This window comes from Stenella coeruleoalba (genome assembly GCF_951394435.1).
Source record: "Stenella coeruleoalba genome assembly, chromosome: 18".
Lineage (NCBI taxonomy): Eukaryota > Metazoa > Chordata > Mammalia > Artiodactyla > Delphinidae > Stenella > Stenella coeruleoalba.
In genome coordinates this window covers 53,431,703-53,445,845 of record NC_137164.1, presented here as the reverse complement: position 1 = coordinate 53,445,845, position 14,143 = coordinate 53,431,703, and the positions used below count along the sequence as shown (strand labels likewise).

General features: G+C 37.9%; 1 long non-coding RNA gene across 1 annotated transcript in view; it reads left to right on the top strand.

The window, feature by feature from the left end:
- Positions 1-2,089: 2,089 nt before the first annotated feature.
- Positions 2,090-14,143, top strand: part of LOC307176828 — a 229,751-nt gene continuing 217,697 nt past the window's right edge. Inside the window, exon 1 of the long non-coding RNA XR_013824917.1 lies at positions 2,090-2,831. This is a non-coding gene — a long non-coding RNA (uncharacterized lncRNA). The remainder of the gene's footprint in view (positions 2,832-14,143) is intronic.

Below are 14,143 nucleotides of genomic sequence, written 5' to 3'. Positions count from 1 at the left end.
GCATGAAAGAACAAATGGCTATTCATTCCTCAGCTGCTCCAAATATTTATTTACTTCCAATATTATGCAAATGCCACAGTATGATTTTCCATGCCTTGTAGCCCTGGGAGTTTTATGAAATTAGAATAAGGCATTATCGTTAGCCTCAAGGAACTCATTGTTCTCTCAAACAAGTAACATTAAATGCAATAAAGACCGGTGGGATGTAAAATACCCAACGTGGGCAAAGGAAGGGGTTTTGGAACCTCGTTGGGATAGTTTTTGAAAAACTTCAGAAAGGAATATTTTAATCTGTGTTATGCAGTTTGGGTAGAAGTTAATCATGGTAACAAACTGAAGAACAAGAAACAGAGGTTGAGGTTGCTCTGACCCATAAACTCAACTCTAATCTACCAGGCAGCTAAGTCCCAGTAACAGAAAAGGAAGTATTCAGTTGTAATTAGCTAATGATACTGGCTAACAAAATCATCATAATAACTTCTACTGGATTGCAGGCTTACTAACAACCATCTTATTAAACATTCCCTTTACTTGTAAAAGAAGCAAATGTGCTCATTCCTTAATAAGCATTCCCAGCCGTCTTTACATTCTGAATGATCTTTTAAAAAAGAAGACAGATTGTGTAACTCTTCTGCTGAAAACACCATCATCATGCCCCCTAGCATTCAGAGTAAAAGCCAAAGTTCTTACAATGGCCCACAAGTTCCTCTACCATCTCTTTTCTCTTTGCATTTCCTCCCTAGCCACTTGCTTACCACTCATTGTCTTTTCTGTTCTCGTTACACTGGCCTCTGACATATGCCTGCTTTAGGCATTTCTCCAGGCTGTTCCCTCTTCCGGAAAAACTCCTCCATCTTTACTTTCATCCTGGTGTGACTATAGATTTTGTTATAATATTTCACCACTTTGTGCTATTTTAATATCTGGCTCTATCATTGTTTTAATTACTAAGAGAGCATTTAGGATGGGTATTGGGTAAGGGTGCCTCCCATCACTGCTGGCTGTTTTGCTAAGCCCCTTTTGTTTATTATCAGCCTGGCTGTGCCCTGTGGGCTGCTACAGAATATATGTGTGCCTGAACAAGGCCAGAGAAAGACTTGCTATGTGGTTAGGGCCGGGTAAGTGAGGCTGAAAGAGTGTGTTAGACTCAAGGTTACAGTAAACAGAAATTAATCCAAGAATTTATGTGAATATGACAATTAGGGAAGCAACTTGGGCTGAAGGATTCTCTTGGATCACAGCAATACAGAGGGATCTGTGGTACTGGTTGTAGGGCCAGTATCATTGGCATCACTTGGAAACTTGAGGCAAATGGAAATCATCAGGCCCCACTTGAAACCTACTCAATCAGAAGCTCTGGGAGCACAGCTCAGCAACCTCTGTTTAACAAGCCCACACGTGCTAATATTTCAGAACAACTTAGGAGGTTAAAGATATAACTGCACAGTGGTCCGTTTAATATAGGATAACTCTCAATTTCTGGAGGATATTAGTACCATTAACCAACGTAGAAAATTGCAAATGGGGGATCAGTTTTCAAAGTAAGAAAATTTGGCTCATACTGGTTTCAAGTTTCCTATGAGAATCTCAGATGGAGCTGTTATAAGAACCAGTTTGGTGGATTTCTTTCTAACCTATCACCATTCATACACACACACACACACACACACACACACACACACACACACACACATATGACATGAAAGGTGATAGGTTAGAAATAAATCACATATATATATATACACGACCAAACATATGGTTTTAAAACATGACTATGAAAACGTGGGTAATCATTAGCTAAATCCGCCTCACCCATAACCTGCCTTTACTAATCAAGGTTGTTTTAATTGTTGCCACAAAAGACTCGCCAGTCCACCAAGCAGCACGTAGCCTAAACAATGAGGTGTTTTCCGAGGACTTAGAGTCAGCTGTGCCTAGTTGCATCTGAGCAGGTTAATTGGATGCACCCACTGACCCTTCAACAGCGCATGCGTTGGCGTCCGCTCTTGACCTTGTGAACCCGCAGAGGCTTGTAGCTTAGTTACTACGCCTGCGCAGAACGGCCATTAGCCCGCGTTTTTCCAGTCGCTTTTTTCAACGCTCCGCAAGCTTAAGAGTATCCTGCTTCTTTGTTCTTTTTCCCGCTGATGCTGTGAACCGCTTACCGTGCAGAGTGAGGGCGATATATTTGAGGTTTGTTCTCCTGTTTCATGGCTTGGCTGCCTTGCGAATAAACCGTCTCTTTGCTGCAAACCTCGGCATCTCATTTTGGCTTGCTGCGGATCCGGCAAGAGGAACCTTGTTCGGTAACAACTACCTTAACAAATTACTGTTCAAGTTAAACATGGATAAATGACTTAAACTATGGGGTGGTAGGCAGCTTCATATATTCATCTGGAGCCAGGCAGGTGAAGAATGAAAGCAAAAGTGAAAAGATATTTTAGATATAATTAATGTTCCAACTCAGATGATTTGAATTTAATCAGAAAAAGGAGATGACTCTGCATGAGCCTGACTTAATATTAGGTAAAAGCCTTTAAAGAAAGGCCTGAGCTCCAGCTGACCACAGACCACAGAGGACCTGCTTGCTGGCTCATTCAGTGACTGACACCACCATGTTGGAAAGGCCCACTGGGCTTGGAACCCTGGGTCGGCTCTAGAAACTGAGACTGGCCTCTAGGATATGAGGGCAGCATTTTGCCAACATCTAGCAAAAAGCCGAGGCCTTCAGTCAAGAATGAAGTTTGTCAACCACCTAAATAAGCTCGAGCGAGGATTCTTCCAGTCTCCCGATGAGAATGCAGTCCAGCTGACATCGGCAGAGGAACCAGGTAGGTTGTGTCCAGACCTGACCCGTAGACGATGTGAGATAATAAATATTATTTTAAGCTGTACTTACATGGCAGTTTATTATGCAGCAGTATAGAAGTAATACATGAGCCCCTCACTTCATGTAAGCATACACATATATTTTTAAGTGCAATCTATATGTATGTATTTGGAAGTAGGAAAAAAATGTTGATATTGTCTATAGTTTTCTTTTTATTCTCCCTCCCTCCTTCCCTTCCTTCCTTCCTTCCCCTTTGTCCCTATGGGGGCAGGGAAACCTGACAAAATAACTCTGGCGTTATTTTAAAGTTTGTTATGATACTATTTGGCTGAAGGAACCAATAAAAAAAACCAAACAAAAACACAAACTCACATTTGCAGGAAAACCTGTTTTCTTAAGCCTTCATAACACCTAGAAAACCCTTAGGCCAAAACAAATACTTTTTGTTGCCACATAGAGACCGTTATGAAAGGTGAATACAAAACTATGAGGCTGGAATTCACACCTAATCAGTTCTGTATTAGAAGAATAAAAATCTCACACCAAAGAAAAATGGGTGTGCAAGCAGATTGTGGAAAAAAAACATATTCATTTTATACTTTGTGATCCTTATTTCATCCAAGAGTCTAAAGGAGCAAAAACAGAGAAACTACCTTTGCAAATATTAAAAAAATTTTTTTTTTATCCTCTCAGATTTTTCTCACCTCAAAAAATGTCTTTGGAGAAGAAAAACTCCTTAAATATGCCTCCGTTCCCTTTCTAATAGAGCAGTAAGTCTGCCTGCAGTTATTTAAGAGTTTTACTAATAATTATGAAAGAAAATTGACAGTCCATGAAAAAAATTACATGTGAAAAAGTAAAAAAATTTCCACAATCTTAAAAATGCCTTATACATCCCTGTCACTGATCTATAGTTTACTCTATGTGTTCTTTTAAAGATTGATATCTGAGTCTGCTTACCTTCTGCGCATAAACCTCGGTCTGTGCCATCTATTATTCTTTTTCCCTTATGCTGATTTTGTTTGTTTCTCTTTATCACCTGAACTCTGTCACTCTGCCAGAATCCCATGGTGTAGATATGTCCATACTCCACATTTGGAGACAGTTGAAGTTGAACCAGCATCCCTTCTCTAGCTCCTGAGCACATAAATCGGGGTAATTGTTTGTCCTTAAATATTCTGTGATAAAGAGCCTTTGTCTGGTTTGGAGACTCAAAGCGGTATCAGTTTTTGGTCTAGTCAGAATATCCTGTAACTTACATGTTGGTTACTCTTAAAATTACATTTTTCTTCCAGAGCTTCAAACAATTCAGTTTTACAGGTGCCAAGATTTATATGTTTCCATTTATATACTCAGTATCAACAAAGCATTCAAGATCTCTAAAACTGAACTCATCATTCTAATCTATTTGTACCAACAATCCAGTTACCCAACCCAGAAGCCTGTTGCTCATTCTGGGAGTCCTGTACATCCCAGGCTCCTCGGTCTTCCTTAATTTCATATTCAATCCATCACTGGCCCCGTCCCTTTGCCAATTAAAAAGCTCGCACCTTTGCCCTTCTGTCTCTCCCTTACTCCCTGCTCTTACTGGGTTCAACTTTGGGAAAGGCATATTTGGCACCTCTCTGTAAGAGAACCCACAATAACAGACTGGCAAAGGGGCAGAATCAAGTCACAACTATATGTACGATTTTTGTCAAGTGACATTTATAATGTTAATGTCAAGTATTTTATCTTAGAAATATTGTAAGTCTGGAGCCAGTTTTTCAATGGGCACATCATTAAAACAAAAATGATGTGTTAGTAATAATTTAGAATTCAAATTGTCAGTAAAAATGTACAAGCTAAAATTCACTGAGCAATTACTATATGCAATTTAGATGCATTTTTTATTTAATTCTCCCAGTAATCACACCACATCTTATGATAAGGCAGTATGGCTGTGGTTTAGAGCCTGGATTTTGAAGTCAAACTGGCTGAGGTTGAGTTGCAGCTTTGCTATTTAAAACTTGTGTGATCTTAGACAAATTTTTAAATTCTTTGGTGTCTCAGCTTTCTCATGTATAAAATGGGGAAGATGATAATTGTACGTACTTCAAAGGGTCTTTCCTGGGACGTAGTATACACTCAAGAATATTAGATATTTTTATTACCTTTATCATATAATTCTTGGAGATTCAGATTTTAAGTAACATATCCAAACTTATACAGTTAGTAAAGTGGTATAAACTAGATTAAAATATAAGTGTTTACTCAGAATACATAATTTTAATCTCACTGCTTTACTGCCTTTCTACTAGTATAAAGGCTTGACAGCACAATTATCAAACTATATTTTTTCCATTGTCAGTAAAATATATTTTTTTCATGTTGGCTTTTTGTCAGATTATTTTTGTCATAAAATTTATGACAGATTCTTAAGCATTACATTAACATTTTAGAAAATGAAAATGTTGACTGACATTTCCCTTTATTGCTGCCACCTGGAAGAAACATGTGAAAGTAGTATTTAGCCCTTATCCTGTCCATTAATTGAGTCCAAAGTTAATCATCCGCGGGGAAACTATTTACAGTGCTTTTTAGACATTTACATTTTATAGAGAAATGGTGACGTCAGAGTATTAAGAATATAATACGTAGTCTTCTTTCAATTAAGTATTGTGCTCCTATGACTAAAGGATGAATTTAAGCTTTAATAGATTATTTTCTAGCATTTACATTACAAATAAACAAATGATATCTTGAATTTCCATCTTCGTTGATTATTTTACTTTGTGTCTTTATCAATTCCTGCCATTTGAAGTCATAATGCAAAAGAAGACTTGTTTCCTGTAATGTTGGTAATCCTCATGTTGGTATGAAATAACCTGTGAGCTGGGTCAGGAGGCTGGGGTAACATTGCTAATGACACATGGTGCAGGTGTAAGGATGGTTTATTGGGGAAACCTAGAGGCAGGGGGTAGAGGAATGCATGTAGCTCCTTAAACCTTCATCATCTCACAGTGCTGTGCACTTAAATCAGGTGCACGGGTAGCTCTGGGTGTGGGGGGAGGGATACCCTCTGCTTCCCTGCCGCTCTGCCTTTTGTATATTTATAAGGAATTCGTAGGGGACGAGGGAGTGGCCAAGCCATTCTGTAATAGGGGAAGGATGTTCATTCCTGGAGAGTGGCTGGTTTCAGAAATTAACATCTATATATATATATAGATAGATAGGTAGGTTTTTTTTCTTGTCTAGAAAAATTTCTCATGTAGTTTAAGAAAAAAATAAATGAAAGGTCTGTTTAATGGATCCCTTTTCTTCGTTGAAAACAGCAACATTCATAACAGTTAAAGCAGACTTATAACCACTTATTCAAGGCAGATGCAAAAAGTCACACAGCCAGAACCATTACCAGATCATCCTGCAGGGTATGATCCATCAAAAAAACTCTAGGAAAGCCAGGTTGGGGAGAGAATCTTTGGCGGAGGGATACTCAGTGCCTTAAGTCAAAAAGTGGCTCACTTTATATATGCTCCCATTCCATTGACAAGCGCTTATCCTCACATGACCTCAAGAAAGGCTGGGAAATAGATTTAAGCAGGGAAGTGGTGTGCAGTTACTATGGGGAAAAGAGAGTAGGTTTGGTGGATAGATAGTATTCTCCACTATAATCTTTAAGTTCCTTAAACTGCTTTTCCCCTTGGTAATTAACTTTATATTTTTAAATAGTACATTTACATTTATATGCTTGATTGTCTGGTTTACATAGTATATAGTGCATTCCTCTAATAATGAAAATATTATAAACATCCAAAATCCTCTTTATGATCTTTCTCCAATACTGTTATATCATTATATTTAATTTTATAAATAGGTGTTTACATCATTTTGACTGTGTAAACACTGTAATACAGGGCCAATAAATTTTTTATTGTAGAGCTGTTTTGAATTTTCCAGTTTTCATTTCATCATTATTATTGGCTATATACATAACTGTTTCTATCCAGAAACTTCTTACCATTAACTATCATATTTTTCCACTATATCAGGTCTACCATATACCCAGATGGTTCCAATCTATTTGTTGAGATAAATACACTCAGAACATGGCACATTTAATTTTGCTCAGTTACTTGGGTTTCATGGATCCTATTCCAAGTCTAAGAATGGAATGCTGATTGAATATTGATTAGCAGTCATAGAAATTCCATTCTCTTTGCCAGTGATTGTTTTAGATTTGTCCATGGTAAGCACTCTTGGCTAATACGGAGACAGAGATGGACATGGTGTTAGGGAAAAATTTCCCAAGTAGGTATAAAATGGCAACTCATCCCCTTTTGGCTTTGGATAATGTTCTTTGAGGATAAGATACTTGGATCTCCTGTAACTCCTTTGCTAATATAACACATAGATAACTGTAGAGAAGCTTTTCTGGATTCCTGAATTTGTGATCAGCTGAAATAATATTCCTGAGGCTATTCTGCCTGCAGGCTCTGGTTATGAAACATAAGAAAGAGCCTCATATCTATTCCTATTTTGTGTGTGTGTGTGTGTGTGTGTGTGTGTGTGTGTGTGTGTGTGTGTGTGTGTGTGTGTGTGTGTAGTTTTAATGGTATCTGTATCTTTTCCTTGAAAGGTGAAGGGATTTGCTTGACCTCATCAGCCTCTCATTTTCGTAATTTCTTGCCATTTTGCTGTTACTTTGTATATATATTTTATATTGCATTTTGTTCTTGACAGTTTATTAGGGCAGCTATGAAATTTACTGTTATTTACCTAAACATGAGTCATGCTTAGTTTTTGTGAATTCATTCCTCATATTGATGAATACTTCTCTGAAAGTGTTTCCTGAGTTCTTCTCTGATATACTACCTGTGGTTGCCTGAGAATATGTTTATTTTCTTGGCATTTAAATGAAATTTTAGCAGCTATTAAAATTATATGCTCTAGGTTGTTTTTATTCAACACCATTACACTATTACTCCATTATCTTTGAACATCTTGGTTTGCTCCTCAGAAACGTGATACTTATATTGTTCTCATTTCTTTCCAAGTGCTTGCAGTTTTTTCAGTTTTTGAAAGACTTGAATTTTAAGTCTGTTATCACCATTGGTATTCTTAAATTGCAGTTGATTGGTATAGGGGATTTTTCTATGGAGGATTTTTGTGTTTGTGTGTGGTTATTGTGATTGTTGCTCCATGAAATGTTTTAAAATAGAGTATTTTCTATTGGAAAAATTATCAACCATTAATTCAAATATAACTCTAACTTACGTTTTTCTTTTGATAAACCTCTAAAGATGATCTGACTTCCAGTTTCTGGTCTGGTCCAACATAGAAGAAGCTTGAAGTCCTTACACCCTATCTACACAACAAGAAAAAAAAGCTAAACAAGCTGAAAATCAACAGTGGTTCTTAGATTCCTCAGAGAATTGAGGTCATGGGAAAAACTGCTGCCTGAAAAATTGGAGCGATAGACAGCTGGGTAGGAAAAAAAGTAGTAATTGACATACTGCTGGTGGCTTAGTGCAGACAAGCTTGAGAGTTAAAAATTCTAGAGGTGGGGCAGGTCTTAGAGGGCCTCCTGCACTTTCATGAGTTTTACATCTAGGAGAGCTACCAGGTTACAAGAGTGAAGATTGGGGAAAATCCCCTACTCCTTCTGGCAGGGAGAGGGAAAAAGTAGTCGTTTAAAGTGCATACATAGCATTCTGTTCTTTTTCAAAGACCATCCTCAAGGGAACTGTTTTACCAGACCCTAACCTGTCGGAGATTGAGTCGTCTAACTGATCTGGGAGCAGGGAAACAGCTAACTCTAGTCCCCTTTAGCTTTCTACATGTGTAGGAGAAAATACTCCCCCTTATCCCCTACTTGCTTTCCTACTATACCTAAGGGAGGAAAAACCAAACAAACTGGGAAACATTCATGAAGGTCACAGTCCAGGGCTTAGGCTCACTAAAAAGACTAATTATAGGACTATAAAAATTATCAGTAGGGGTCCTATATAATAACAGAGGAATACAATAGAAAGAACTACCTGTCTCAAACCGTAAGGAGAAATTTCTAGGGTAACCCGAAGACAACAGGACAGCCAAAACAAGGATATCAGAGGACAATTTAGTCTCTGACATCTACAATTATAGCAAACAGTAAATACAGCCTAACTCCTAACCAGATAAACACAAAACCGTACAGTAAAGGCCCATTTACCTAAGTTTTGTTCACCCAGGACATGTCCAGCCTTCAGCAAAAATTACAAGGCATACTAAGACGAAAAGCACAGTTTGAAGACATAGGGCATGCATCAGAACTAGACTCAGATATAGCAGAAATTTGAGTTATCAGACTGAGAATCTATAATCTGAGGTTAAAAACTATAATCAGCTCGCTAAGGGCTCTAGTGGAAGAAGTGTACAAGATGCAAGAACAGATGTGCAATGTAAGCAGAGAGATGGACACTCTAAGAATCAAAAGGTAATGCTAGAAATAAAAAATGCAGTAGCAGTGTTAAACTAGCCTTGCATACTTGAAATAAATTCCACATAGTCATGGTGTATAATGTTTCTACTATTTCAATGAGGATTTTTTCATCTGTGTTCATGAGAGCTGTTGGTCTGTAATTTTCTTGTAATATATTTGTCTGTCTTGTTTTGGTATTAGCATAATGCTGACCTCATAGAATAAATTAGGCTAGCAGTCGAACTGTGTTTACTGTTATCTCTAGATGTAGGTATCAGAGGCTGAGGTCTCTATAGAGTTCTCATTTTTGTATACCCTGTTGTCTTGTGTTTCTTTAGAGACTACTTCTTAAATAGTGTCTGAGCCCTTCAGTTCTTTCACCTGTAATCCCTGCGATTATATAGAACCATGATTGATGTGGTGGCAAGGGGGGGGAGGGGAGAGGAAGTGTCTATATAAGTCCATGATTAGGTTTTAGTATATGAGTGAATCTGTGCCCCTGGGCTCTCACCTCCATGAGTGCTTCTCTGCTTCCCCCTGCCACACACTTCTGTGTGAGAGAGGAAGGCAGTAAAAGGTGGAGTTGGAGTTAGATATTTCCCTCCCCCTAGGTGGGTCATGCTCTGGTAAAATCCAAGCTGGTTAGGTGCTAGTAAAACAGTTTCCTCTGGGAACACGATTTTGTTAAGGAGAGAACAGCCTGCTGTATGACTGTTTTAAAATGATTACTCTTCTTCTCCCTGTGCCAGAAGCAGGAGGGGGTTTTTCTCAAATATTTACCCTGAGAACCTGGTGGGATTCCTGGAAGTAAAACTCAAAGGTTTGGTGGGGGTGGGCTCCCTAAGACTGGACCCCAAGGAGGTTTTAATCTCTCTGTCTCAGCCCTCATCAGTTAGTTAATTATCCATTAATGATTTCTATCTGTTGCTGGCTCCAGGGGCAGTAGCTTTGGTTCCCAGATACCTTTGATTCTCTGTGTTTACCTACCTTCTGTATTTTTGATGTGGTAGCTTGACCCGTGACCTCAGTTCTTGGATAGATATAAAAATTTGTCAGTTTTCAGTTCAGCTTTTTTCTTGTTGTGAGGGTGAAGATGACAACTTCCAGCTCTTTAAGTGTTGTACTGGAAACCAGAAGTCTGTTATTGCTTTTAATTATGGTTAAATTTCTCATGTCTCCTGTTCCCTCATGGCTGCAGTATTCCCCTGGGGTTATTAAGTAGCATGGATGGTGAATTCTATTTAGGAGAGACACTTAGATTTCACTATGCATGACATCTGATGTGTTTAGGTGGTGGTGAAGAGAGCTTTCTGAGAACAAAGAATTTGATATTAAAATCTTATAGTTGATGAGGAATATTTGATCCAGAACATGCTGTTTAAGAACTCTCTATTTCAACTGTAATAATCTAGTTCTCTGGATAAAGAGTAGCAATAGGGAAAAGGACAAACGGACTAATCAATATCCCTTATATGGTCAACTTTTCCCCTTCCTTGCGAGACGCTGGAGACATCTTAATGTAACTCAGCTAAATTCGATACCAAATTTTTGTTGTTATTTCTAAATAATGATGTAGAGGGTCATTATCCAATAAAAGAGGACGCCTAAGGATATCTTCTCCACCCTAATTCCTACTCCTGTAACCAAAACATAGACTGGCTAACAATTTTCTTCTGCTCTAGGTCTTTTCTTTGGGATTTGGACTTGCAAGTCAGATATGTTAATTTACTGCTTGGTTTTCTGACATCACATGGATTAGGATTTGGAAGGGGAATTAGAAATGCATGATAATTTGCTGCTCTTCAAGTTTTAGAAGTGTCATCATGAGATTTTTTTTTCCCTTATTGAGTTAGAGATATTTTTATTTTAAGGTCTATTTCCTTATGTTCCGGAGAATATCTTGCAGAAATTTCCTTAGAAATTTTGAAAGAGAGACATGTTTTCTGAATCATTTTAAGTTTGGAAGTGTATTTTTTGTCCTCCACCTTATTTTTTTATGAGTTTTATCACAGAATTTTGAAGTCATAGAAACATTTATTCTCTGATATCCAGTGATACTTTTGAAAAACACGTAAAAATGGAGGCTAGTGACCAAGTAAACTATGTTTGTTTAAATGTTTTTTTCTACCTGTACACTTTAAATATTGTACCTTTATTTCTACTCTTCTGGAATTTGATGAACATATTTTGTGGGTCTTTTTATGTTTACTATAGTTAGCATTATGTAAGCACTTTTAATCTGGAGACAAAGTGTTCAGTTCTAGGAACTTCTCTTGCATTTTTTTTTGTTCATCATCTTTTTTTTTTTTTTTTTTTTTTTTTGCGGTACGCGGGCCTCTCACTGCTGTGGCCTCTCCCGCTGCTGAGCACAGGCTCCAGATGCGCAGGATCAGCGGCCATGGCTCACGGGCCCAGCCGCTCCGCGGCATGTAGGATCTTCCCGGACCGGGGCACGAACCCGTGTCCCCTGCATCTGCAGGCAGACTCTCAACCACTGTGCCACCAGGGAAGCCCTGTTCATCTCTTTAAACATTTTTAGAGCTTCCTCCTCAGTGGACACTTAAGGTCTTTTATTTTTAATTTGCTCTATTTATGCCATTTTTTAAGTTCAGTTTACTTTCATAAAGATTTTTCTTTACTTTAAATAATATCTATTAAATTATTTTTATTAACTCCAAATATCTATGTCCTTTTATTAATCTTGCCCTTATGCAGTGGTTGTAATGTGTCTCATATCTCAGTCTATTAACTTTAAAACTTGTAATTCTCTTTTGTATGGACATTTATAAGAATGATTATAGGAACAACTGATAGTCCCTCTTCACCATCTGCTCTCAAAGTCACAACTGATTTTCATGTTCTTTCTGTCATACGTTCTAGACTCTTCTGATGGAATAGGTAGCTTACTTGGTGGGGTGGCCCAGATCGTCATCCCTGAGTGATCTTAACTCTGTATACCATGCCCCATTTGAGCCCTGATACTGTGCTTGTCATTTTACCATCAGAATTAGAATGGAGAGTTAAAGACACACCAAGTGACCTCCTGGGTGCTATTCCCTGATCCCACTGTCACAGCAAGCATGCCTCATTCCAGTGATCGGAATTAATTCTCCCTGAATGGTTAATGACTTCCCTCCTGACTGCTGCTATCTTGAAACAAGAAGATTGAAATGAATGGACAGGGAATAGTTTTAATTTGAGGATTAATGGAACCCCTGCTAAAGCCCCTGGTAAAAGAATGTCTCTTCTAGGAACTAGAATCTCTAAGCCTATAGAGCCCAGAAATAGGGTCTTTTAAAGTATAAATTAGCCAGGTAGATTACTGAGTATTGTTATGAATGCAAAGCACGGGTTGAGTTTCACAGAAATTAGCCTGAGAGTTGTTGAGATTTGCATGCGTGAACTTTATTGGAAAGTGTTCTTGTTGTCAGACTGTGGGAAACTTAAAAGAAATAGAATTCACCTGAGGGATGATGAGGTCATGATACAGTCACAGCAGATTTTAATTAATCCCATGAGACTTCTAAAATGGTTGAAATAAAGTTGGAGGGCAGTAGACTATGTCATGTGTTGTCCAGATTTGTCCTGCAGAACTCAGGCTTTAGTTTCCCAGCTAACGGGGGTGTTAGCAGCCAGCAGTCTCAGCTAAGTCCGTCTCTTTTCTCCGATAAAGTCACATCTCAAAAATCACCTACCTCTTCCTGGGACAGCCCCCAACTAAATACTGGTTAATGGTGAGGTATGAAGATCTGTGATCCAGAATCAGTAGAGAATGAGCTCAGGCCTTTGTAGGTGAACTGCAGTTCACCATTTCCCTCTGCTCAATTCTGCTTTCTTCCTGTCCCTCAGGGATGGATCCTGAGAGCACCCACTCCCCATTAAACTTCATTCATGTCTAGGTGCATGTCAGGTTCATCTTTACGGGGAATCTCTTGTGTCACTAAGATTTCCTTGACACAAATCTCCACACTTACTTCATGAAGCAAGTGGATCAGAATGTGAAATCAACCTTTGACAATGATTTTTTTGGATGGCTTTCAGTTTTTTCATGGATGAAATTACAAGGCCCCCTAAATTTCTGGTAGTAAAGTAGCTTTCTTTTCAGTCTACACATGAGATGGGAAAACAAGATCAGTACTCTATCATGTGTAGGTTTTTTGCTTCATTCTCTTATTTTTGACTTTACTTCTTATTCTGCCCTCTCATTTCCAGATTCCATTGTCTCCTGAAGAGAAAACGTTTACAGAGAGTAAATCTCTGATCTCCTAGTAGATGTTCTGCTTTCTAGCATCTTCTACTTTAAAATAGGGAAAGGTACCACCTGTTCCTATAGATAGATTTCAAAGCACTTTTACCCACATCTTACTTTGTATATAGCGCTCCCAACTTCTTAATCTCTTTGTAATGATAGTTCAACAAGCTAAATGGTCCTCTTCTTGTTTTCTCTCTAAAGCTTAAAATACTCCACTATTCAGATAAAATTGTAATATAAATTCTAAACAAAAATAAATTCTTTAAATGCTATAAATTCTAATCTAAAAATAATTCTTATCAATTTTTCTCTCCAGAAAATAATCCTGATAATATATGTATATGAGAATTTGAATACAGGAAGTAGATCTCAACAAGGCTTTTGGAAATAGTAAGGAATGGGTAGGAGCTGAAAGCAGCAAAAAATGCTTTACAGACAAGTGTTGTTATAATTATTTACTAAACATCAAAACAAAGAAAAGCATGTAATAATTAAAATTGAGGAAATTAAATTCTAAACAATTTGATGCCTTGGAGCCTTTGCTGTTACTTATGTCAGCTGTCTCGATGGTTTAAAAATATAACTTTCAAAATCTACACCGACTCTTTTCAGGTATTTT